Source organism: Panthera onca, chromosome C1 (genome assembly GCF_046562875.1).
Source record: "Panthera onca isolate mPanOnc1 chromosome C1, mPanOnc1 haplotype 2, whole genome shotgun sequence".
NCBI classification, from domain to species: domain Eukaryota; kingdom Metazoa; phylum Chordata; class Mammalia; order Carnivora; family Felidae; genus Panthera; species Panthera onca.
The window spans coordinates 88,178,429-88,203,306 of NC_138346.1; the positions used below are offsets into that span (position 1 = coordinate 88,178,429).

Consider the following 24,878-nt stretch of genomic DNA (forward strand, 5'->3'; position numbering starts at 1 on the left):
TAACCAAAATACCAACTATTTGAATATTAATAGATCAAATAAGAATTAACATTTTATTTATTTTCCCGGATATTTAAATATAGTCTAAGTTTTTAAGTTAAAAGGCATATGTTTTCCTTTATTGTGTAAATGTTTCCTTTATTAAAATCTTCATTTTCATATAAACTAGATATTTTCTGAAGTATTTTTTCTTCCAGTGTTTTATTTTTCAATCTTTGCACCATTTCCATATTGCTTAAATTATTGTATGAGTTGAATACCTAGAAAGATAGGCCACTTCTCTTAAGTACTTTTTTGAAATATTCTTGTTATTGCCAACACTTAACCAAATTCCTTCCACATACCTCTTACCCCCACAAATGCTGTTGGGGTTAGAGGTGACCTACAATTTTTATGTGATATACAATTTTGCAATTTTAAAAACTCTGAATATCTGTGAAAAATGTGATACACATGAGTTTTAAACATGTTTTCCTATACAAAGTAATTGTAATTGCTTTCCAACTCTTTTAATCTCTGATTGTACTGAGAGACTAAGAGAAAAATTACCAGGTGTACTTACAACTGCAAAGAAAAGACACCCCCCCCTCCCCCCGTTCCAAAACCAGCCAGGGCGTGCCGGTTGCAGTCTGACACAAAGGCGGGAACCAATCAAGTTCTGCTGAATGGTTTGAAATAAAGGCAGGAACCAATCAAGTTCTGCTGAGCATTCAAATTTAAATGTCAACCAATAACAGCTCTGTAACCTCAAAAAAATCCCTAACTTGTTTGTGCCTGTCTATAAAAGAAGCTGTAAGATTCTTGCTCAGGGCCTCTTAGCGTCACCGGCAATGAGTGCGCGGAGGACCGGGTTCGAACCTGCAATAAACGACCCTTGCCGCTTGGCTTTGGCTCTGGACTCTGGTGGTTTGTTTTCGGGGGGTCTCTTGAATCGGGGCATATCAGTACCAGTATTGCCATGAGCTTATTTCAAGAGTAGAGATGTAAGAGGAAATATTAGTACATTTTCTTGAACCTAATTTCCTGCATTACATAAGTGATTGCAAAACATAAAAGTATATTTCTTCAATTTTTTCAATTATCTATTATAATTATCAACTATAATTCTAGCATCTATATATTTTTTGAGATGAACTTTTTCTATTCTGAATTAGTGAATGTGCTAGAATGTCTCTTTAAGTGGTAACGCCCCAAACTTGGCATCTTTATTAGTTTGCATATTTTTTTTTTTAACGTTTATTTATTTTTGAGACAGAGAGAGACAGAGCATGAACGGGGGAGGGGCAGAGAGAGAGGGAGACACAGAATCGGAAGCATGCTCCAGGCTCTGAGCCATCAGCCCAGAGCCCGACGCGGGGCTCGAACTCACGGACTGACGCGGGGCTCGAACTCACGGACCGTGAGATCGTGACCTGAGCCGAAGTCGGACGCCCAACCGACTGAGCCACCCAGGCACCCCTAGTTTGCATATTTCTAAACTAAGCTGGGAACTACCTTTTTTTTCATTGCATTGCTTTGGTGCTTTCTAGTATGTGGTTACAGCATATTTTTATAGCATTCTTAGATCTCCTGATTCAGCCTTAGACATGTTTTCTAGCGACAGACTCAGTTATCCTCTGAAAAAACAGTTTTGAGGGTAGTGGGAGGGGAGTTGTCCTGGATGACAGTTCAATCCAGGGTGGGCTTTTTGCTACAATGTTTTTCATGTGTGAATATCTACTTATTTAAAAAAAAAAAAAAGCTTCAGACTGAGATCTGTTTACTTGATCATTTGTTTCTTAAGAAAAGTTTGGGGGATAATAACTTCTTCAGAGTAAAGTCATGATTCACCACAAAACAATATCAATACATTGTATTTCCCTTTAAAAAGAAGTGATCAGTATATTAGTCTCTGTATTTGGAAGTTTGATAGAAACATTTGCCGTATCACACAACAGAAATTTAAGCATGAGCCCTCAAGTGCTAGTTAATAACAATCCAACAAACTCAAACAATTGAGATAAACCTTGCATAGGTAACAACACAGATTCTTGAGTCAAACAGACCTGCCTTTCAGTTGTAATCCTGCTATTTACATGCCTGTAACTGTGAACCACTTACCTCAAATCTGTTATTCTTAATTCTATTATCTTTAAAATGTGGATAACAGCAGCATACTGAATTCAATTCAACAGTATCTATTGAATTCAATTATTGGAGTAATAAATGACAATTTATGTGAAGCAGTTTGAACAATGCCTGATACAGAGTAAAAGCTCACAAATTGGTAGTTAAAAACAAGATGAGGTAAAGTTGTATATATTTCCCATGGCTAAAATTTTTTTACTACAAACAAAAACAGCAACAACAAAAAAAACAAAACCCAAAAACGAAAAACAAAAACAAAAACAACAAAAACTCACACCATAAGTTAAATATGCATTTATAACTTAAATTTCAATAAGCATTTAAAGTTCTACAGAACTATCTGTTTGAAGGAAAAGAAGGCTCTATTCTCTGTTTTAACTTAATTTCTAAGAGGAGTTGTTCTTGTGCTTTGGCGAGTTGAAGGAGCTTTGAAAGTTAAGGATAAAGCACAAATATTTAAGACAAAGAAAAAATTTGCAGGTAATTGCAGACTCTATTAAAGCCTTAATTAAAGGGCACTAGGAAAGCGAATTAGCACATCTGAGATTTTAATCAAACTGCTATTTCAACCAATTTATTAATTGACTCCAGGATTAGGCTGTAATGTGCACTGTTAAGATTATGTTCGTGATCTGAAAACCCTACGACTATATCTCACTATTCTTATCTCAGGAATAACCGAGTTGAAATATGCATTTAAAAGGGATCTCCTAATTTTATAGGGATGCTTGTAGATCTTGCAAGAGCATTGATCATTCTATGCCTAAAATAGCTAAACCTATATATATATATATATATATATATATATATACACACACACACACACACATACATATATACATATATATATATATATATATACATACATACATACATATATATATATATAAAATTTGGATTTCAACATTCACTTGTTGAGTGACTGAATGCTTACAGATATTTGGATTCATCTAAGGACAAAAGACATTCTTGACTTAAAATATAGTTCAAACAAGAGTTATAGCAGTCTATAATACAACATAGAGCCTATAGTTAACAATACAGTATAGTGAATTTCAAAATTTGTTAAAAGATTTCATGTTAAGTTTTCTTACTAGAAAAATTAAATAGCAAAGTGACATAAAGAAATGGTGGAAAGGATGGATATGTTTATTACTTTGATTGTCCTTACGGTATCATGGGTGTATTCATATGTCCAGACACATCAAATTGTATACATTAAATATGTGTAGTTTTTTTGTGTGTGCATGTCAATCATATCTCAACAAAACTATTAAAAAATGTTAAAAGAAGGTACTTCTGCATTCTTGGCAGGAATAGAAAAAAAATATTACATATATAAAAATAAAATTCATTTTTATATATCTTAAAGATAATTGTAGTAAAACCAAAAGGCATTTTCAAACTACATGCAACAATCCTATAAATTCCAATCTTAATATAGGACCTTGTCTTCATCTGTTTGGGCCACTATAACAAAATACAATGCATCAAATCACTTATCAACAGTACATACTTTTTCTTACGGTTCTGTAGGCTGCAAAGTCCAAGATCAAGTCACTGGCAGATTCAGTGTCTGGTGAAGGCTTCTTTCTATCTGTCCCTCTTTTAGTGATAACCTCATGTGGCAGAAAGGATGAAGGATCTTGCTGCAGTCTCTTTTATAAAGGCACTAATCCCATTCATCCTTATGATGACTCTTCCCTCATAACCTAATCACCTTTCAGAAGTGTCACTTCGGGGTACCATCACTTTGAAGATTAGGTCACAACATAGAAATTTTGAGAGGACACAAACATTCAATCTATAGTGGGCCTAATTTATCCTGAAGTCTTCAATCAGTAGATTACCCTACTGTATTTTCTGACATACAATAAAAGTGAAGAAACACAACTTCACATAGTCTTCTATATATACATGTATATACATGGACATGTATATATTACAGAGTGAAAGGGACTCCCTTCTACTGTAAAAAGGTTATGTGTTACTCTGCTTGAAGCCAAAGGGAGCAAACTGAAATCCCTTATAATTTTTTTTTTTCCTCAGGTGATTTTTAACACCTGCTTATGTTCTTACCTCACTAGATAAACAAGAAAATACTCCTTTACTTTAAATATAGTGTTTTTGAATTCATGATGCATTTTAAAGTGTTTGGAAAACACAAGCAAAAGGCAATTATAAATTTTCCAGTGGCTAGGCATTTTCAGCTTTAACAACAAGAGTAGCACCAACTCGGAAGTCTCCAGTTGTTAGTGAGATCAACCAGTAGGGCCTGTTGTAAGAACAGATTTAATTTTTTTTTTTCATAGAGCAGTGATTAAACATAAAGATTTTGACATTGTCAAACAAGTGTATTAATCATGCCTCTTTGTTTTTTGTATTTCTGAAGCTTTGACATCTGGGGCCTTGCTGTCCAGGACAGACTGCTTCCCTCAGGGCTAGCCAATTCCTAGAGATAGTAAAGGATTCACCTGTAAGAGTGTCTGTCTTTCTTTCTTTCTTTCTTTCTTTCTTTCTTTCTTTCTTTCTTTCTTTTTAAATGTTTATTTTTAAGAGAGAGAGAGAGCGAGCGTGAGCACGTGTGAGCAGAGAGGGAGAGACAAGATCTGAAGCAAGCCCTGTGCTGACAGTGGAGAGCCCAAAGTGGGGCTCAAACTCATGAACCTTGGGATCATGACCTGAGCTAAGTCAGATGTTTAACCAACTGAGCCACCCAGGTGCCCTTAGAAAGGTGTCTTTCATATGTAAACTGACCAATCCAGCTCTTTTATCACTCTCCAGGACTCTTAGCTTCCAGGCTACTATTCACCTGCCCCTAATCACTCAGAGCCAGGTACCAGACAATCAGAGAGAGCTGCTATACTCCAGAGCCCACTGAAGTTACTAACTAGCCCATCATAAACTTGCTTTCCTGTGTCGTCCATTCCTTCACATGGAAACCACAGTAAAGGTTCTTGTCCATGCTTTCCTCCTGCTCCTTCTACCTCCTTACTGATCCTGGTGCTTCACCATGTGATACCTGCACATGTGTATGCCTCCTCCTCTTAGAAACTGTGAATAAAAAACTATCTTTTCAGTGTCACTTGTCTCCTGATCTGTTGGCTTTGCCATGCCTAATTAATGAAAAAATCTAAAATTTAAAACAATGAGCATAAAATTCTTGTACCATTAAGAAAACAGACACATCTTCCTATTTCTAGGCATGGTGTGACTTCCTGGTCATACCTAATACTGAAGTAAAGAAAAAATGTTGCTTTAAGTAAATGTTTTTAATAGTTTCATGTTTTCCATCAATCCATCAAAGAGCTAGAACTCCTTCTACCAACAGAGTTAGTTTATGTATGCAGCAACAGCTCAAGTTGCACCTGCCAGAAGCAGTCTGATGAAAATACACCTCAATGTCCCATAATAACCAATCTTTTTCAGGCTCTTACCTTAAGAATTAAAGGTTCTTTCACTTGCGCTCATAAGGAAAAATGGTTGAGGTACCCAGGACCAGTGAGTACTTGTGTATACATAAAGGTTCTTTAATTCAACATTGCTACTGGAAAAATTACATATATGAAAACAACTTAAAGACTTCCTACCTGTCACAATTCTTTAACATTAAAAAAAAAAAATTTAACGTTTATTTATTTTTGAGACAGAGAGAGACAGACCATGAACAGGGGAGGGTCAGAGAGAGAGGGAGACACAGAATCTGAAACAGGCTCCAGGCTCTGAGCCATCAGCACAGAGCCTGACGCGGGGCTTGAACTCATGAACCATGAGATCATGACCTGAGCCGAAGTCAGACGCTTAACTGACTGAGCCACCCAGGTGCCCCTAATTCTTTAACATTAAAGTAAACATGCAATGTTTCATTTTCACTTTACTATACTAAAATTTCCCCCTTTCCACATCTAAGTCCATAGCCTTTCTGTTTTTTAACACTGCCCTTGGTCCAACCATATTCAGGTGCAGATTTCTAACAATGCAGGAGCAAAAATGATTTTCTCACTCTCAATGTGCCATCACACACCAGCATGACAAAATAGATAATTAAACTTAATATAGTAGACATCATGGGTTAGACTATTTTATTTATTATCTTTTCAATAGGTTTAAGTTCAAGAGCTGATTGACACTGGACAGTGGCTGACATTGATGGATATAAAAACTACCTATGGATTATTTTAAGTACTTTTATAGCCACCATTTCTCTTCATCATTATCTACTCTCTGCATGGCCATCCATTTCTATATTGTCAGTTAAATAAAGAAAACTGCATGTGGTTGAGTAGATCAATATTATTGACTTATCAAATAAGATTGATATGTCCATAATGAGTTTAAAAATGTTTTAAGACTAATATATTATGAAAATAATTGCCTATCATCATTACTGTGACTAAATAGCCCAATAATCATCAACCAACCACCTATTGATAGTGATGTGATAATTGCTCCTTCAATTTGACCATTTTTATCTTAAAGATTAATCAATTTTTAAATGGTCTTAATTCAACTACCTCCATTTCTCTTGTTATAATCCTTCCCTTTCTATAAAGATCTTCGTGTTCCTCTAAACTGCTGCAACAGCTTTCTAGCTAGTCACTCTACCTGTATTCTCATGCTTTAATAAATCATTTTTTAGAGTGCTGCTGGAGAAATAGGGCTAACATGAAGTGAGGAACAACTTTGTCCCATGCTCAATATTCTTCAGTGATTGCTATTACTTAAAGGGTACTATAGTAACTTCCTAACATGGCATGAGTGGCTCTGAAGAATCTATTGCTTGCATGTATTTTATACAATATGGTCCAACAATACTAGACTATTGCAATTTGCAAACATGGCATGCTACTTACATTTCTTGCATATACATTTGGTCCTTGAACAACACAAGTCTGAACTCCAACTGTCCATTTATACACAGATTTTTTTCAATAAACAGAGTACAGATCCATAAATGTATTTTTTCTTTCTTATGATTTTCTTAATAACATCTACTTTTCTCAAATTTACTTTATTGTGAGAATACAGTGTATAATACATATTAGATACAAAATATGTGTTAATTAACTCTTTATGTTATCTGTAAGGCTTCCAGTCAACAGGAGGTTATTAGTAGTAAAGTTTTGGAGGAGTCAAAAGTTATACATGATGTGGTCCCTGGGTGACTCAGTTGGGTGAGTAACTGACTTCAGCTCAGGTCATGATCTCATGGTTTGTGAGTTCAAGCCCCGCATCAGGCTCACTGTGGTCAGCGCAGAGCCTGCTTTGGATCTTCTGTCTCCCTCTCTCTCTGCCGCTCCCCTGCTTGTGTTCTTTCTCTCAAAAATAAACATTAAAAAAATTTATACATGAATTTTCATTTGTTTTGAGGGTGTTGGTGCCCCTAATCCCTGCATTATGCAAACATCACCTGTATTATTTTTTTCCTTTTCACTAATTATTGACTCACAAGCCTTTCTGTGACATTTTTCATGACTTGTCTAGGCACACGTAGGGATGTTCTATAGTTCCTTTGCTACCAGTGCATACTGAAGTATAAGTATTAGTGTCATTTTTTTTCTTATATTGTGCACTTTTCTACTAGGCTATAATCTCTTTGAGTACAAAAAATATCATATATAGAAGGAGGGACCAAGATGGTGGGAGTAGCATGAAGTTTTTTGCCTCTCTCATCCCTGAAATGCAGTTAGATCAACACCAGACCATTTTGCATGCCTATAAAACTGATTTGAGAATTAACACAACAATATGCACAACTTGAACCACAGAATTCAGCAGGTACATGGCACAGAGAAGTGACCTGGGGAAAGAGAAGCCGTGGAGGGTAGGGAGCTGTTTTTACTTGTGGAGAGAGGATGGGAGAGTACAGAGGAGAGTACAGGAAAAGCACTCTGCAACTAAAGCAGCTGGAGAGAAACAAGAAGAGTGGAAACAGCTGCAAAGGACTGAACACATGACAAAATGCTCAACATCACTCATCCTCAGGGAAATACAAATTAAAACCACAATGAGATACCAACTTACACCTGTCAGAAAGGCTAACATTAACAACTCAGGCAACAACAGATATTGGTGAGGATGCAGAGAAAGAGGATCTCTATTGCACTGCTGGTGAGAATGCACACTGGTGTAACCACTCTAGATGGTTCCTCAAAAAATTAAAAATAAAACTACCCTAATGACCTAGCAACTGCACTACTAGGTATTTATCCAAGGGATACAGGTGTGCTGTTTCAAAGGGGCACATGCACCCCAATGTTTATAGCAGTGCTATCGACAATAGCCGAAGTATGAAAAGTGCCCCAAATCCATCGACGGATGAATGGATAAAGATGTGGTGTGTGTATGTGTGTATGTGTATGTATGTATGTATGTATATATATATATATACATACATACACACAATGGAGTATTACTCGGCAATAAAAAATAATGAAATCTTGCCATTTCCAATGTGGATGGAACTAGAGGGTATTACGCTAAGTGAAATTAGTCAGTCAGAGAAAGACACATATCATATGACTTCACTCATATGAGGAATTTTTTTTTATTTTTTTTATTTTTTTTAATATATGAAATTTATTGTCAAATTGGTTTCCATACAACACCCAGTGCTCATCCCAAAAGGTGCCCTCCTCAATACCCATCACCCACCCTCCCCTCCCTCCCACCCCCCATCAACCCTCAGTTTGTTCTCAGTTTTTAACAGTCTCTTATACTTTGGCTCTCTCCCACTATAACCTCTTTTTTTTTTTTTTCCTTCCCCTCCCCCATGGGTTTCTGTTAAGTTTCTCAGGATCCACATAAGAGTGAAACCATATGGTATCTGTCTTTCTCTGTATGGCTTATTTCACTTAGCATCACACTCTCCAGTTCCATCCACGTTGCTACAAAAGGCCATATTTCATTCTTTCTCATTGCCATGTAGTATTCCATTGTGTATATAAACCACAATTTCGTATGAGAAATTTAAATACAAAACAGATGAACATAAAGGAAGGGAAGAAAAAATAATATAAGAACAAGGAGTGGGACAAAACATAAGAGACTCAAATACAGAGAACAAACTGAGAGTTGCTGGAGGGGTTATGGGTGGGGAAATGGACTAAATGAGTAAGGGGCATTAAGGAAGACACTTGTTGGGATGAATCACATAGGGGATAGGGATATTACACATAGGGGAAGAATCACCAGAATCTATTCCTGAAATCATTATTGCTCTATATGCTAACTAACTTGGATGTAAATTAATAAATAAATAAGTTAAGTAATTAAAAAAAGAATAAAAAAAGAGTTGCATGCTGAGCCAGTAAGTGCCCTAAAGCATGGTTATTTTTAATATGAGCAATTAGGCCTTTACAATTGAAGTATATCTCCTTTATCAACAGTGGGTCAAAGGAGGCAGGAGACAAGTGTATTGGGCATCCTGTTCTAAGGGGCAGATCTGAGATTTAGAAGAACCAATGGTAATGCTTTCAGCCAAGGTGTTTGAAGAGGCTTTAAGAAGTTTTGCCAATTGAATCCTAATAGTGTCTTTAGTGTGTTCAACTAACTCTAAGGTTTGAGAATGGTATACACAATGAAAAGGTTGTAAAACTGACAAATAGCACAGACTTGTTAAAGCACCTGAATGGTAAAATAGGTTCCCTAACCACTATAAAGTTTGAGAGGGGTTCCCAAGCAAAGTATAATCTTTTCCAACAGAAAAAGCATTGGCCTGTCTACAAGAGAAAGGTTTTGTTCAGTGAGAACACATACAAACCATGACTAAAACATATTTATTCAACATATTATGAAATATATTGAGAGGGGAAGTTGTATGAAATCCATTTGTGTGAAAAGGTTTCCCTGGATTATACTTTGGATAGGTGGGACAAGTGAGGTAGCCACTTTTTGTGGCCTTATTAACTTTTCCCCACAAATACTGGTTTATGAGTTCTATCAGTTTGTCAGTAGATCAATGGTTCAGTGCATGTATAATAGTAAGTACTGGGAATTTTAGAATTTCTGGTAGGGCCTGATTGTTATTTGGTCCAAACCAGAGTACTCTTTGATTAAGCCAACAATTGTTAAATTTCCAATTAAATTTTTCCCTCTCTGGGACAATTTTTGGGTATCTCAGTCAATTTTTCCAAATTATCATTTTGGAAAACATGCCTTTAAACCATGACAGAGGTTTGACTATTGGCTTCCTTGAAAACATTTTTGGTGGAAATATCAGCAAGGTTGATTACTTTGGCTTCCAAAGAGTTGAGTCTGAAATGCCCAGGAATCTTAATAATCACCAGAGGAGCTGGAAAAAGTATGGCATCCAAGGGGCATGTAGGTGGCTCAGTTGATTAAGTGTCCAACTCTTGATTTCAGCTCAGGTCATGATTTCACAGTTCATGAGTTTGAGCCCTGTGTCAGCCTCTGAGCTGACAGCGTAGAGCCTGCTTGAGATTTTCTGTCTCCCTCACTCTCTGCCCCTCCTCCACCCTCCCTCTCTCTCTTTAAAAAAATAAATAAACATTAAAAAAAAGAAAATAGAATATATATGTCTTAGATACAGGCCCATGCATATTATGTGTTCTAATTTTACATAGTCATCTATTTCAAGTAGTTGAATGAATGAGTGGATATGGAACCCATGAGAATCATATCAGGACAATATTGGATAAAATTTTCCTTCATTTTAAGTCTGATAAACTGCTTTGTAGATAAATGTTAAGATACCACATGATCTTAACTTCTAAGTTCCTTAAAGGCAGAAACAATGTGCAATGACTCCCCCGAACCACTGCCAGACAAATCAATTGTTTCCATAAAGCTGTTTATATTTATGAGACTTAATGTAGTAAAGGTGAACACCACTTTGACTGAGTCTTATACTATTTTAGAACAGACGGTCATGGGAGGATATTTATTATATTTTAGGTCCCAGGGTGGCTGGTTGACCTTAGGTGTATCTTGCAAGATGTGGAACTCATTAGAATTGGGCAGAGATTATGGCATAATAGTTTTGTATTGATAGGCACACAGAAATGAGGGTCCTGAAGTACTTTTTGATGAGGAAGCTGTTTGCTTATAAGTAATTTGTTTAATTGTTGCTTAATCACAGTATTACTTCACATACATATAAGAGTATATTTTAAATCTCAACATTGTTTAAATTAAAGGCTGAAATGACATTGGTTTTGATTTTTTATTACTTCTTATAATTTGTATCCCTAGTTTCTATCACAATACCTGTTCATGGAAAAAATTAAATATTTTACATGCTTAAATTTCTTCTAACTTGAAGAGTATAAGGCATAGGAATGTTCCCTGGATCACAAAGTTCATTTTATGAAGGCAGGATTGGCATAATGCTAAAGTTTAAAATAAAAGGACACTGTCCAGGGGTGCCCGGGTGACTCAGTTAGCTTAGCATCTGACTCTTGGTTTTGGTTCAGGTCATGATCACATGGTTCATTAAGTTCGAGCCCTGCACCGGGGTCTGTGATTACAGTGCAGAGCCTGCTTGGGATTCTCTCTCTCTCTCTCTCTCTCTGCCTCTCCCCTACTTGTTCTGTCTCTCAAAACTAAATAAACTTTAAAAAAATGGCACTGTCCATAAAACCCATCAATTTCCCTGTGTAGTGTGCTCCCACACCTCTTATACCCCCCCTCTAGCATCTTTCCCATTTACCTTTATCCCAACTATGCCCCAACCAAACCTACCACTTCTGTGTGCACTCTACTCATTTTATAATAAGTCTCCACTGCAACTACACATTTTCATTGGAAAAATTCTGGAAATTTAGAAAAGTGTAATATAAAGTTGCCACAACCTTCTTTTCATTATTTACTTATTAATGTGAACCTTCCTAGAATTTGTATTATGCACATACAAAGACAGGTCCTTGACTACCTGGACCAATTTGAAATATCCACACGTCAGCTCTCACAAGAAATGTTGGAGATTTTGCCATGTTCATTTTGATTACTTAACCATCATATTTGTGCACTGCACTTTCAAACATTCAAACAGAATCCAATTAAATTCAACAAGAATTATCGTGCATCATCCATGTGGAAAACAATTTGTTATATTCCAAGGGAGTTAACATAAAAAAAAAATATTCATTTCTTTCAAAGGTTACTAAAACGTGCAGGGCCTTACCATCTAGCAGGGAAGGCATCTATTTATATAATTAAAAGAAATGTTAAACAGAATAAAATAGACACTAAATTGTTGCATATGTGTTGTAAGAGCTTAATGGAGAAAAATGTACTTCTGGTGAAGCCTGCCTCAGACTATAATTTTGAACATCATTTCTAACTTCAACTTCACTTTTCCTCACCTTTTCATTTCTTTTCATCAACTGATATGCATATATACATATGAATAGAAGATATTTTCCTATCTGAATGTACTTTAAAACACTTATATTCTATCTCTTTCCTCTGCCAGAGAACCATAACTAGAGAAATGTTCCTGAAATTTAGTCCTAAAAGACAGCTAGGAGTTGATCTCAGAAAATAAAGAATTGTTATTCTTACCCAAAGCTGGCATGTAATTTTTCCTTATGGTCCCTCCTTAGTGGGCTACACAACTGATGAGTTGTACAATGAGGACTTGTAATTGGTCATTTCAACTAAAATTTGGCTGGTCATTCTTTTTGCTGCTATGGCATTCAGATCAAGCTTTCTCTCATTAAAGCCAAATATCTAACTCACTACCTGCTCCCCCAAATGCTCACTGGCAATTACAACCATTATGCCCTATATATCAAGTAGCCAAATAGGAATGTGTTTAATGGTTTGTGTTTAAAATATGGTTATCTATTTTAAGTGATCAATTAAAAATGATTATAATTTTTTAACCATCTTCCCCATTAGGAGCTGCAATCTATGTCACCAACCTTGAATCTGGGTGGTTGGTGACTGCTACAACCAATAGAAAATGTTGAAAGTGATAGCTGGGCCTCATAAGGCTAAGTCGTTGAAAATCATGCAGCCCCTGCCTGAGTCTCTTGGACTATCATTTTCTAGACACTCACTCTCAGATCCCAGTGGCTATGTTATAAGAATCCCAAGTTCAAGAGAAGATGACAAGTATAGCTGTTCCATTTGAAAATTTCAGTTGGGGTGCCTAGGTGGCTCAGTTGGTTAAGCATCCAGCTTTGCCTCAGGTTATCATCTCATGGCTCATTGGTTCAGGCCCTACATCGGGCTCTGTGCTGGCAACTCAGATTCTGTGTCTCCCTCTCTCACTGTCCCTTTCCTGCTCACACTCTGTCTCTATCTCTCTCTCAAAAATAAGTAATAAAATCATTACAAAAAAAAAAAGAAAGAAAGAAAGAAAGAAAAGAAAATTTCATCTAAGCCCAGGCTTTGAGTTATGACAGGCATCAGTCATGGGAGAAAAAATCTTCCCAAATAATTCCAGCCTCTAGAGTTTCAAGCTACCCTCAGGTATCAGGATTTCCTTTTTGAGACCCCTGACATCCTTGAGCATCAATTGATGCCTGCTATGCCCTGTGTAAATTCTTGACTAGTGAAGTCCAAGAGCAGAATAAAATGGTTGTTGTTTAGGCCACTAATTTTGAAGTGGTACTGTTTAATAAATAGCAGTAGGTAACTAGAAAAAAAAAAAGCTTATTAAATCATTAAGTAAATTTGAGTTTGGTTATAGGTTGAGGAGGCAAAAAAACAAAAAAACAAAAAAACAAAAACAATACACTTATAAGGAAAGAATTAATAACAGACAAGGGATGGTAAACAGTAAGATTCTAGGGTCTACCAGAATAGTGGAGAAGAATGGGAAGAGAGAAAAAGCTGGCAATCAGGCCTCTCAAGCTCTATCGATGGCTGCCAGAAGAAATTCAGGATAAATCTGTGATCAGCAAGAGTAGAAAATTTATGCACAGCATGTACTTATTGAGTGACTATTATGTTCCACATACAAATTATACCACACACACACACACACACACACACACCCCTGCATTTCAATTTTTGTCACCCACCTTAATATTCTTTATTCTCATGTTCTAACACTTTCTTGACAATCCTTCGCACATCTGAAAAATCTTTTCAGAAGACAGCTTTTATAATTGCTATTCAAGACATTGTTGCATTTGATTTTTTTAAAATTATAGTTAATGATGCTTAGTTTCATCATCCACTCATTGCTCCTTTCTCATAGACAGAATTAAATCTGACTGCTGAGAGTTTACAAAGAATATTTGAGAAATGTGGCAAAATCTTGCAGTCAACCATCTGTTTGGGGAACTGTTTCTTTTCATAGAAAACACAGAGCTTATCGACAATAGAAACTCGTGATTTCTTACTAGAGGAGACTGCGAAGTGTCCAGCAAGATACAACTACTTGCTCTTCTAATACATTCCCAAAGTCAAGGAATAGAGCATTGTTGAGGGAGTACTTTAAAATATCTTCTAAACATTAAATCAAATTAATTTTCTAAGTCTTTATATCCATGTTGTCTTTTTGTAATGGATGGTAACATCATTATTGCAATTAAAATCTCTAGGTATTGAGATAAAAAATTATATTTATTATGCACAATATTCAATCCAGTTAGCACATTTAGCAACAATGTAGATTTTTGAAAACATAAAATGAAAGAAATATATGTAAAGAAAAATGCAAGATAATTTATAGCCTTCCTCTTTAATATTATCATATTAGTCTGCTACCATGTCTTTGATTGTATAATCTTTAATTTCCTCCCATTGGTGGACACTTTGGCTATTTTTGTTCCTTTTGTATTCCCTTCTCTTTGAGTAATGTTCTCATATTTTCCTCATTTCTGGAAATCTCGCCATATAAAGAGATCACAGTTTCTTTTACTTGACTTTAAAGTATAACAATTATTTGAGGATATTTTCTTAGACTTCTCTCTTTAAAATTATCCTTGTGAAAATCTCTATCCTTCCCCTACAATTTTGATTATCTTTCAATTAATGCTTTAAAAGTTTTATTACTTAATTTTATTTAGTTTCCTTATCAACAATTTAAAAAGAGAAACCATTTAAATTTCTAGCTCTGCTAGAAAAGCAGGGTCTACAATTGCAAGGGCACTGATGTCTCATAATTGAGTGGCAGCTATTACTTTTGGAAAGGCACATTTTTCCAGTGTGCTCTATTCCCCACATCTTTATTGTTTTGAACATAGTCTGTTACTCTGTAGTTCCTGTAAGCATCTGAGTTTGCAAGTCCTTTTCTATTCCATATCTTGAAAGCAAAAGATCTAAGCTTGAATTTCCAGCTGGCAATTGCACAGCTTCATTCCAAGCAGCTTGCATTGATCCTTATACATAAAACTTTCCTAACCTGGTCTGGTAAAAATCCTCTCAGATACCAAGGCTGAAAGCTATGTACTTCTTTCTTTCTTTCTTTCTTTCTTTCTTTCTTTCTTTCTTTCTTTCTTTCTTTCTTTCTTAATTTCTGTGTTCTCTCTCATTGGCATTGATTAACATGACAACAGGTCTTACAGATTCAGCTTCTATAATACATTCCCTCTGCCAGTCCCTCAATACCTCTTATCTAGGAACATTACAGACTACATTATCTTCCCACAAAAGTTAATCCTATATCCCCATTAGGTTAATCATCTAAATGTATAACTTTAAGCATATTACTATGTTGCTCAGAAAGCTTTCAGAAATTTTCAGGTGCCAACAAATTTTTGAAACCTTTCGACTTAGCATTCTAGGCCATTCAAAACAGGAACCAATGTATTCTTAGATCAGACCATTTTAGAATAAGCATGACCTTAATGATTTCTAGTTCAATTCCCTTTATGTGTAGCTGAGAAAACTAGGTCTCGAAGGGCTAAGTGACTCATCCATAATTCAATAGATAGTTAGCTGAGCAACGATCAAAACTTAGCTCTCCAGAATAAGTTCTTAGGGCTACTTCCACACTCATCAACCAAACTACTTGTTTTAGCCAAAGACTGGTTCCTAGTCTCTATCCCATTCATTACTACCAACATCTGAACCAAGGCTGTTGAGACTATCTCAAAGGTAATTCCCTCCTTGAAGGTTGGAGGGAAATGCTCATAGAGTAAGACCTCTCTGTATTTTTAAAATGCATTATAAATTGTAATTTGGCTACAGCATTCACCATGTTCTCTTTTACATTTCAGCAGCCTGCCCTATCTACTCTCTTCCAAGAGCATTGAAGTTCGAAGAAGACTACATTCTTGTTGCAGCTGGCACAGTGTCTTGAACATAACAATTGTCAATGAATCACCAACCCAGCCTCCTTTCTCCCTCTCAACTTTATCTTCCTGTAAGAATGTCTGTTATGATCTACTAATCAGGATTTTTTCCCCTGCCCCAGGATGCCTCTCTTCCAAATGATTCCCAGGCATTTGTTTCTTTCACATTTGCAAATGCTAGGATTATACTTTTGTTTTTGTTTTTCTTTAGCACATAACTTCCCTCCCTTTGGCCTTTACAAATGTAGATTAGGAACGTTAACTGCTTGTGTTTTCCGTACCACTAATGATTTGCAGACACTTATAAAACATCATCAGATGTCTGAAGAGCTATAGCCAATATAATTTGAGAATTTATATTCTCAAGAATTGCTCGTCCACACAGACCCAAAGCTCTGAAAGTCTACTAGGGTTGTGTTTGTGGAAAATCTATACTATGCCTCTGGCATCTGCTATTACATCCTAAGAAATAAGCAGTTTAATAGTTACTTGGCTTCATATCTACTACTAAGTAATTTTAATTTAGTCAAACTGTTCATTCCAGTTATAGCTGCATGTTGTGTTGTGAAATTTAATCAAATATTAATTTGAATTCAGGTCATAACACTTCTAGTTATCTCCTCATAATTAAAAAAAATTTAATTAATTGAAAAAAGAAAGAGTGTACTTATGTCTAGAATTGCCTGTCTGCTACTTCTTTGTTTTGCTGAAAAATAAAATAATTAATGCTAAATGCAATAATGAAATGTGGTATTTTTAGATCTACAAATATGGTTGAGAGTATTTCATATTTTTATTTAAGATGACTGAGGTTGATACAAATTAATCTTCTTTTAAATTTAACCTATGCTATCTTCTTGCTCTATGTATATGCAAAACCATATTTGATCATTATATTTAAAATTGTCACAACTACCCATTACTTAACATTTAGAAGTACTTAACTGTGGACTCATTTCATAAGCCAAGGTAAATATTACAAAATATTGAAATGATTGCTTATTTGCTTCATGGTTTCTGTATCATTTTGCATTTCCTGCCAGTGTCAGACCTTTTTAAATATACTTATATTTGAGAAGCCAAATCTCACTTCCTATGAGCTCTCTTACAAATACCCTGAAGGCAGGGGCTAAGTTCTATGCACAATGAGCACAATACCTTGAACTGAACAGGTGCTAAAGAAATATTTTTTGAGTTGTTATTGAACCCCAAGCTCTACCTTTTTTTTAAATTTCAATTTCGTCTTCCTCTGAATTTTTTTTTATCACCTTAGAAATACACTTTTTCAAGGAACCTGGGTGGCTCAGTCAGTTAAGTGTCTGACTTCAGCTCAGGTCATGATCTCACAGTTCCTGAGTTAGAGCCCCACGTCAGGCTCTGTGCTGACAGCTCAGAGCCTGGAGCATACTTCAGATTCTGTGACTCCCTCTCTCTCTGCCCCTCTACTCCTCACACTCTGTCTCTGTCTCTCTCTCAAAAAATAAATAAACATTTTAAAAATTAAAAAAATATACTTTTTCCCAAGCACATATGATATTGAATTGTTTAATAAGGAATAATAAGTATATAATTTTAGATCTTAGGAATATCATAATTGAGATGTACAGGCTAAATTATTCCAAATGTGTTGGATCACATTAGTATCTACACGACCTTAGTTCAATACACACCTATAATGTGCTTACATGGTAGCTGTAACTATAGGTCTAAGGGATCCACAGATGGGTAAGACATGGTCCTAATCATGAGGAGCTCATGATACACAAGACAGATTTTTTGAGTGCTATCGTAGTCCATGTGAAAGGTGAGAACTTAAACTGGGAAGATGCGCAATGTTTATATGTTTTAGATTAGGAACAACAACAAAAATAGACAGGTATGAAAGCATTCAAAAACAACTCAAATTATTCTTTTTATATCCAGAGATTTCTATTTATCTATGTATAAAAACTTTCTCCGTATAATCACTAATATTTTCAATAGGTAGTACACATCCAATAACCATATGCTGGTAAGTGAATGGAGTCTGAGTGATAAGTAAATGAGTTAAGTGTTACTATAGGGAATACATTTACACCTACCTCCATATGGAGACATTTCTTTTGATACTTCCCATTTATGTTAATAAGCACACTGAAGTACAGTCCATTTAATCCTGCTGTCTAAACAGTCAGGATGTAATGCCCAGCAACTCCCTTTCTCTTTGTAATTATATTAAGAATTGATAATGTGGTTTCTTAATTCTATAATTCTTATTCCATAAAATGACCAAAGGTTCATGTTCTTCCATCTAATGTGACTAAACTAGAGAAATTGGAGTCTACTTTTGGTATGAGGCCATCATATTGTCCACTTAATGTAGGCATCCAAAAAAGCTCATTCTCCCAGTGTCTACATGGATTTTCCTGTTTTTCTCTCTTTTTCTCTCTTTTTTTTAATTTGTTAATGCTTATTTATTTTTGAGAGAGAGAGAGAGACTGAGCGCTAGCAGGGGAGGAGCAGAGAGAGAGAGACACAGAATCCAAAGCAGGTTCCAGGCCCTAAGCTTTCAGCACAGCCTGATGCAGGGCTTGAACTCACAAGCTGTGAGATCATGACCTGAGCTGAAGTCCTATGCTCAACCACCTGAGCCACCCAGGCACCCCTGAAACTTCCTGTTTAACATCACTATCCATCTCCAGCCAACAGTAACTCCAGGTGCCAAATAAAACAATCACTGATTTGGCAGAGAATATGACATCAAATAACAAGTATAAGAAAGTTTCACTTATTAACTATATGTATGTGGGCTTTAATAACTTTAAAAATCATTATTAGTTTCTTAGTGTTCATTGTGTCATTGAAGTGAAATATATCAAGGTTTAATATTTACCTAGTGAGTCAACAATACTTCTTGCAACGACAGTGGTAAGAGACACAAGTCATGTTTCCTTTCTTGAAGTTAGTTAACATGTAGTCAAGAAGCAGTTTAAGATATATATCCGAAATTTAATTACTGATTATGCATTTTTAAATTTTATTATTAAATAATACATTTGATATTAATTCAAAATTATCTATCTATATCTATATCTATATCTATATCTATATCTATATCTATATCTATATCTATATCTATATCTATCTATATAAATGTCTACACACACATGTCTATCTATCTATATAAATGTCTATACACACACAGATATATACTTAGTTCCAGCTCTCTGGAAATTGACCTTGACTAGAGAGAGCTGACTTAACAAAGGCACTCTTCCTTCTCAGGAGCAGTAAATCTAATGACAGGTTGATACAGAACTCGATGCCTTCTATGCATCATGGTAAAACTCTGAAGGACTATTCAGAGTTCAAGGCTTCCTGTGGCTTTGGCTAAGACCTATGTTGAGACTGCATTGTCACCAACTCCTTTCTCTATCTAATATTTTTTCCTTCCTTTCCCTCATACAAGTGTTGATCCTAATAACTTATAGTGGATAAGCTATCTTGATGAAGATGCTGATTATTCACTTCCAGTCCACGAAAAAGCATAAAGTGGGAGATGAGTTCAGTCTAGTATGATGAAAAAAACCATAGAAGAGTGGGAACCTTTGTTTTTCATCTATTATTTAAAAAAAAATAATGCTTTTATTTTACTTTTTTGAGAGAGAGATAGAGTGTGAGCAGAGGAGGGACAGAGAGAGAGAGAGAGAGAGAGAGAGAGAGAGAGAGAGAGAGAGACTGAATCTGAAGCAGGCTTCAGGCTCCGAGCTGTCAGCACAGGCACAGAGCATGATGCAGGGCTTGAAACCACAGACCGTGAGATCACGACCTGAGCCAAAGTCAGACACCTAACTGACTGAGCCACCCAGGCGCCCCTCAGCTATTATTTTAAAGAACTGAAATTGATTTCAGGGTTAACCATATATATTTTGAATATTATGATATGAGGACATAGAATACTCTTAATTCAAATGATTGAGGAAAACCTAAACAAGCCCTATTATATTAATTATATTAATATTAACATTTATTGGAGATGAACCATTTATTTTAATTTTATTTTATTAAAAAAATTTTTTTTAAGTTTATTTTTGAGAGAGAAAGAGACAAAGCCCTAGCAGGGAGCGGCAAAAAGAGAGAGGGAGAGAGGGACACAGAATCTGAAGCAGGCTCCAGGCTCCGAGCTGTCAGCACAGAGCCTGGTGCAGGGCTCCAACCCACAAGCTGTGAGATTATGTCCTGAGTTGAAGTCAGATGGTTAACCGACTGAGCCACCCAACTGCCATGGAGATGACCTATTTAATTAAATACTATGGCATTTGCAGTATGGCACAGATAACAGAGTGCCCCAAATATTCTGTATGCTTCCATATATATTCTACCCTCCATTATAGTTAAATTGGGACAATGGATTAGTTCTATAATGGCCTGTGGGGAGAAGTGAAGTGTATCACTTCTGGTTTTAAGTACTGAAGAATGAACCTTCCACATTCTTTGTTCCCTTGACCCAGCAAATCTTTGATGCCCCATAATGACAGCAACAAAATACGGAAGGCATCCGAATTCTTGAGTAACTACATGGATATTTAACTGAGGTTGTTACCTAACTCACCAAAGATTATGAGAGAGAACCACATCTTTGCTATGTTAAGCCACTGAGCTTTAAGGTCCCTTTGTTTCTGCAACACACCCTAATATCCTGTCTATTTATCCTGAGTATCTTTTGGCAGCCATTTTCTCAATAATAACTAGTAGGAAATAGAGTTTGCTCTTGCTTCCAACCCTTTTATGGAGTTTTGTTTTGTTTTTTATGTTTTTGAATAGGTAACATATTCATATGGTTCACAAACTAAAAATAAATTTTCCTTAAAAGTCTGGTAATTTGGGTTATATTAAATATGAATGTGTTTTCTCTGTGCCTGGTGGGGTTTGTTATAAGGTTACCCTATTGGGTCTCATATAGGAAAAACCTCTCATGTAAAAATCTTAGGTTGCCCAAATATCACAGAAAAAACTGTTGTAGTCTCCTGTACTACAGGAAAAAAAAATTGGAGATAAGTTAGGGAAGAAGTGGATAAATATTTATTTAACTGTTTTTTGTTTTTACCAATGAATGTTAAGGACTGAATTGCCTCCCAACATTCTTATGTCAAAGTCCTAACCCTCAATGTGATTAGGATTAGGGATAGGAAGTATAAAGAGATAATAAATGTTGAGTCATAAGGCTAAGGCTTCAATCTGATAAGACTGATATCCTTATAGGAAGAAAGACATCAGACATCTCTTTCCTTCTGACTGTGTGAAGAGGAATTTTGATAGCCATTTAGGTCATATGTAGTACAAAGATCTGCTTTAGGTCATATGTAGTACTTATATTTTGTTTTCTATATGTTGGCTTGAGGGTGATAAAATATGGTAACAACTCACCTATAATTCTTTTTTCACAGATTACTTTAATCCCTTTGAGGCAATTTGAAAACCATTGTTTGAAATTCATACTAACTTAGAATCTTTGTATTCCCAGTACCTGAAGAAGGGCTCTGATTGTGCAGCAGATTTCTGATGTACTTTGAGAATACAAGCAACACTCTGAGACATTTTGAGGTCCCAACACAATCAGTATATTTTTTTCCTGAAATGATCCATGTTGAAAATACAATTTTGAGCCTTATCTGAGGCACCTACACATTTTTCATAGGCAAGAAAATTCCTGTGAAGTTTTGTTTTTATCAAAAAACTCTTAGATGTGATACCTGTAGTACGATCATGATATCATGATTACTATTCAATACATCAATAAATATTTGAACAACTGTAATGTGTCTGAGGAATAAGGTAGTAAAAGAAATAGGCAAAAATTCTGATTCTTGGTCCTCACATTTATTTATTTATTTATTTATTTATTTATTTATTTATTTAACGTTTATTCATTTTTGAGACAGAGAGAGACAGAGCATGAATGGGGGAAGGTCAGAGAGAGAGGGAGACACAGAATCTGAAACAGGCTCCAGGCTCTGAGCTGTCAGCACAAAGCCTGACGCGGGGCTCAAACTCACGGACCGCGAGATTATGACCTGAACTGAAGTCAGACGCCCAACAGACTGAGCCGCCCAGGCACCCCTTGGGCCTCACATTTTAGTTGAGAGAGATTAGCAGAAAAAGAAAACCCACAAAACATGTACATATCAAGCGGTGGTCACTTGGTGGTCAGTTCTATGAATAAGATGGCCTATCATCCCCTCCATAAAAACATAATGTTACCTGCCATTATTTAAGACAAAATATCAAAAAAAATAGATTCTTAATATTTTACAGGATAAATACAATGGCCAATTGCATTTTCTCTCTTGCCTTCTAGCCCCTCAATCCCACGTGCACCTATGCATGTCTGTGCATACACACACACACACACACACACACACACACACACACACTTTCTTTTTCTTTCTGCTCTCTTCCCCACATGAGGAACCTTGGCTACCTCATAAACCACAAGGCTTGCAAAAATAATACCATGAAAATACTATTCTGATGGCTTCTGTAACCCCAAGCAAAAAGCATGATCCCCAAACATGAGTTTCCCCTAAAGTCAAAAATTGCTGCCTACATTGAAACTGTGAGGGCAACTACTCAACTGTCCATTATCCTATCTAAACACTGACTCTGTCTCAATTAGGAAGCTACTTCATCTTCAGATGCTCCGTTTCACATCAGCTGAATAAATCCTTTAACCTCTACTTGATTCACTTAAATTTCTTTTGAAAATTTAAGATCAGAGAGTTCAGGACACACGCACTAAAATTTTCATTTGAGTTTGGGGGAAAATGATAGGTAAGGCATAAGACTTCAGCACTAAATTATGTTATGCAAAAATTTAACTTAATATGCATTTGTATTCTTAGAAAAATTTTCTAAATTGGCTTAGGATCAAAACAAATTATAATGTAAAGGCATGGCTCTAACATGTTTGTAGAAGTATTTGTGGAATTCTGATCGCTGGTTAGAGAAGGAATCCTCTATTGTTTTATGCACTGGCTTTTTTGTAGGTACTATGGTAACTGATTCCTCAAAGATATGATACATCTTATTGATAAATATAGTTTCGAAGCTCCAGGAAAGTGTATCACTGTTATGAAATAAAGGTAGATCTCTACAGTAGAAAGATGATATAACCATTGAGATGATAAACCAGGAAGAACTTTTCACTACTTTTAAGTCCAATACTATTGGAAGAGCCTTTCCCAGTAGGCAATGTAGTGGACCAACTGTGATTTCTATTTGTGGACCAAATATATGACACATTATGAACATTTCAGGAAGATATAGAGATTGTAAATATCTTCATTTCACTTATGATTATCTTCAAAACAATGTTGGAATGTCTAATGTAACATTTCTGTGTATGGCTGTGCATACTCATCCATTTGTCCTATGTACTAAACTGACTCTTTAAGTTCATCTCTGCCTTAATATATCCAGTCCTGAATTTGTGAACAGGTCATCAGGACAGAACAAACAGTGACATCTCTATGTACTTTTAAGAAAAGAGCCAGTAACATGCCATTTACTACAAATGTACTTTTTGTAGTTTCTTTTCTGTAGAGAAAGATACATGAAAACGAGAAAGGGAGGGAGGGAAAAGAAAAGAAGGAAGGAATGAAAGGGATAAAAAGAAGAAAGAAAGGAACAGGAAACTTCTGAAGAGAGTGAGCATCTGAACAAATAAAGATCTCTTGTTCCAATTATATATTTCAGGTGGGCTGAATCTTTCATGACTTTTAAATCCTAATGGTAATGGGACCACTCTGTAAGAACTACAAACTGTAGACTACTAGAGTTTTATAGCCCTGTGATGTATTTTATTTGGCCATTTTGTGATGTCTGCACAGAGTTTTCAAATGAATGAGATTAGGTATGCACTCAGCTTACCCCCCCATGACACAAGCAACTTAGGAAATGCATACACATACAGCACATTTAAGATTCAGCACTTAAACAGAGTCCATAACCAGTGGCTACCAGACATACATTGATTTTAACATTAGGGGAATCTGAAAATCCTAGAATCCTAAAAGCCAGATGTCTTTTTAAAGAATTAGACAAAACATAAGAAAAAATCTGTCCTGGGACTAAATTGGTCCAAATTGAAGATATTAACCCAGAAATAGTCTGTGATAAGAGTGAAGCCATGTTAATTTAGGAGAATAGGGTTAAAAAGAGAGAGAGAGAGAGACCATTTGTAAATGTTTTTTTTGAAAACTATTATAAAATCTTTTATTACAAGAGTGAAGTGATTTCAAAAATTCCAAATCGCCTTAAGATTAATTTAAAAAAAACAGGAGCGACTCATGCAAAATGAATGAGATGAGACTGTTCTAGCTTGACTCAGAGTTACACTCTCCGTGTGAAGTACTGCAAAAGGCAGCTAAATATATTCAGGTTAGAGAAAAAAAATCAGTATCTAGTATTATTTCTTTGGGGGGAGTAGGTGATGGAGATAGAATGGCCATCTGGGAGCCAAATCTCTGTAAAGGGACATTTATCAGTGGAACAGAAGGA

At 35.8% G+C, this 24,878-nt stretch overlaps 1 long non-coding RNA gene across 1 annotated transcript in view; it reads right to left on the minus strand.

Annotated features, from left to right (window-relative positions):
- The window catches only part of LOC132672900 (uncharacterized), a 147,350-nt gene that overhangs the window by 23,679 nt on the left and 98,793 nt on the right, over window positions 1–24,878 (minus strand). The window lies entirely within an intron of this gene.